Raw genomic sequence first — 3,460 nt, forward strand, 5'->3', positions numbered from 1 at the left:
GGTGATAGAAAAATGGGAGACTAAGAGAGTGAAGGAGAGGAAGATAAAAGAGGATAGAAGGAGAAACAATGACAAGGAGAGACTTGAGAGAAAGGGGGTTCGTTAGGTTGCAGATGGAATTGATTGATTCGGACATGGCCAATACAGAAAAGAGAGAGAAAGGTGATGAATGAGAGCGACTGATGAGGAGCTGTAATGGTGGTGGTTATATAATCTAGGGCTAGATTAGAGCGTGATGAAGAGGGCAAAGCTCTCATACTTTGATTAGAGTTAAGAAGAGAGAAAAATTAGGAAGAAAAATCAATTTAGACAAAGAGAGTGTGCGTGTGTGTGTCGTCAATTGAGTCCCAAGAGGCACCAGTGTATTTGAGATTTTTATTTTTTAAATATTTTATAGCTATAGGAAGTTAAGAATGATATATAAAATTAAAATTTTAAATATTAACTTTAGTTAATTATGGTTTTTTAGTTATGAAAAATTTATGATTATATTATTTTTTATGTTTATTAATTATTAAAATATTTTTTTAATATTTTATAATTAACTCCGGTTTTAAACACGGTTCGACTCGTTAAAACCCATAGACCCCTTACCAGGGGAGCGGAACCAAGGGGGCTAGCAGGGGCTTCAGCCCCCAGAGCCCGGCAGAGGCTCTTTTTGTTTGGCGGATCCATGAAATCGGGAGCAAACCTCCCTCCAGTCATGCAAATCCGACCAGAGCCCCCATCTCTCCCTCACACTCATTCAAAGCGATTACGCATCGAGGTTGAGCGGACACCCATCCGGCCATCCCAAGTAGGCTGAAGCAGCACCCATCCCAAGACAGCGACTGGCTTCCAAACAGATTCGAAGGGAGAGGGGGGAGGGGGTGCGGCCTCCTCTCTCTCTCTCTCTCTCTCTAGATCTATAAATATCTATATCTATCTATAGATCTATAAATAACTATATCATATCTATATATAGGTTGTTGTATTTTTTTATATTTTTTTACATTTTTAGCGTTTTTTATTTTTTTATTTTTATAAAAAAATATCAATTTTTATATACAAATTAATGCCTATAATTTAAAAACATACTAATTTTTAAATAAATTTATAAAAACTTATTATTTTATGTATTGATATTTTATAAATTACTTAATATATATCAAAAATATATGTTTTAGTTTTTAGTTTTTTTATCGATTAACCTATATAATATATAAAATTATATTTTTTTAGTAAAAGCTTTTTATAAAAATTTATTGTTTGATGCTCATTTTTAAACTATAAATTAACATATAAATAAATTTTTTTGTAAATTTTGTAAAAATTTTAATAATTAATACAATTCAGTCCGCTAATCTATAATTTACGAGTCCGTTTCTACTTTCAACCACTTCATTAGCTCCGACGAGACTTTCCCAATACCGCATGCCGAGTCAGAGACCTCATCGATTTAGTGAGTGTTCTCGTTTCCTTTTATTTTTCTTATTAGTAAATTAAGGTTTAAAATTCTTTCGTTTCATTCTAGCTTCTTTTAATTATTTTAGTGATTTGTGTTTATAATTATTATAGATAAATGTTTTATGTTTTTGTGATTGTTTTAATTAAATGTCACAATATCGCATTATTTTGTATCGAATACAATTATTTATTATGAGGAGCTGTAATGGTGGTGGTTATATAATCTAGGGCTAGATTAGAGCGTGATGAAGAGGGGCAAAGCTCTCATACTTTGATTAGAGTTAAGAAGAGAAAATTAGGAAGAAAAATCAATTTAGACAAAGAGAGTGTGCGTGTGTGTGTCGTCATTTGAGTCCCAAGAGGCACCAGTGTATTTTGAGATTTTTTTATTTTTTTAAATATTTTTATAGCTATAGGAAGTTAAGAATGATATATAAAATTAAAATTTTTAAATATTAACTTTAGTTAATTATGGTTTTTAGTTATGAAAAATTTATGATTATATTATTTTTTTATGTTTATTAATTATTAAAATATATTTTTAATATTTTTATAATTAACTCTGGTTTTAAACCCAGTTCGACCGTTAAACCACTAGACCCCTTTACCCGAGGGATCGGAACCAAGGGGGCTAGCGAGGCCTCACCCCCGGCACGGCGTAGGCTCTTTTTGTTTGGCGTGATCCATGAAATCGAGCAACCACTTCCCTTCATACATGCAAATCCAAGACATGCCCCCCATCTCTCCCTCACACTCATTCAAAGCGATTGCATCGAGGTTGAGCAGAAGCACCCATCCTGCCATCCCAAGTAGGTCAAGGCAGCCCATCCCAAGACGGCGACGGCTTCCAAAGCAGATTCGAAGGGAGGGGTGCGGCCTCCTCTCTCTCTCTCTCTCAGATCTATAAATATCTATATCTATCTATAGATCTATAAATAACTATATCTATATCTATATATAGGTTGTTGTATTTTTTATATTTTTTTACATTTTTTTAGCGTTTTTTATTTTTATATTATAAAAAATATCAATTTTTTATATACAAATTAATGCCTATAATTTAAAACATACTAATTTTTAAATAAATTAATAAAAACTTATTATTTTTATGTATTGATATTTTTATAAATTACTTAATATATCAAAAATATATGTTTTAGTTTTTAGTTTTTTATCGATTAACCTATATAATATATAAAAATTATATTTTTTAGTAAAGTTTTTTTATAAAAAAATTTATTGTTTGATGCTCATTTTTAAACTATAAATTAACATATAAGTAAATTTTTGTAAATTTTTGTAAAAATTTTAATAATTAATTTTTACAATCAGTCCCGCTAATCTATAATTTCGGGTCTGCTTTCTACTTTCAACCACTTCATTAGCTCCGACGAGACTTTTCCCAATACCGCATGCCGATCAGACCTCATCGATTTAGTGAGTGTTCTCGCTTTCCTTTTTATTTTTCTTATTAGTAAATTAAGGTTTAAAAATTACTCTAGTTTCATTCTAGCTTCTTTAATTGTTTTAGTAGATCGTGTTTATAATTATTATAGATAAATGTTTTATGTTTTTTTGTGATTGTTTTAATTAAATGTCACAATATCGCATTATTTTGTATCGAATACAATTGTTATGTTTACTGAAATATTTTTTTTGACAATTTGCCCTCAACCCCCCCCTCCATCAATAAGTCCTGGTTCCGTCCCTGCCCTTACCCCTGACCTTGACCCATTCAATGCTCGAACTGGGTGTGACAACCTTGATAAAAAAAATTGTTTTCAATTGTGGAAGATTCATGAATGAAAATATCATAAATTATGTGTTTGGTATTTGCCAATTAGGAAAAAAAGGAAAGTATGAACTCACACATTACGAAGAAAGAACTGCTAAATGAAGTCTTGAATGACTTTTCTGTTTAGGTGTTCACTTGGACCACCATCGCAAATACCAATTTTACCCCTCTATAATTTCTTTCCAATTATACCATTCTCAAAATTAATGACCATTTAAT

Source organism: Dioscorea cayenensis, chromosome 2, assembly GCF_009730915.1.
Source record: "Dioscorea cayenensis subsp. rotundata cultivar TDr96_F1 chromosome 2, TDr96_F1_v2_PseudoChromosome.rev07_lg8_w22 25.fasta, whole genome shotgun sequence".
Classification (NCBI taxonomy): Eukaryota; Viridiplantae; Streptophyta; class Magnoliopsida; order Dioscoreales; family Dioscoreaceae; genus Dioscorea; species Dioscorea cayenensis.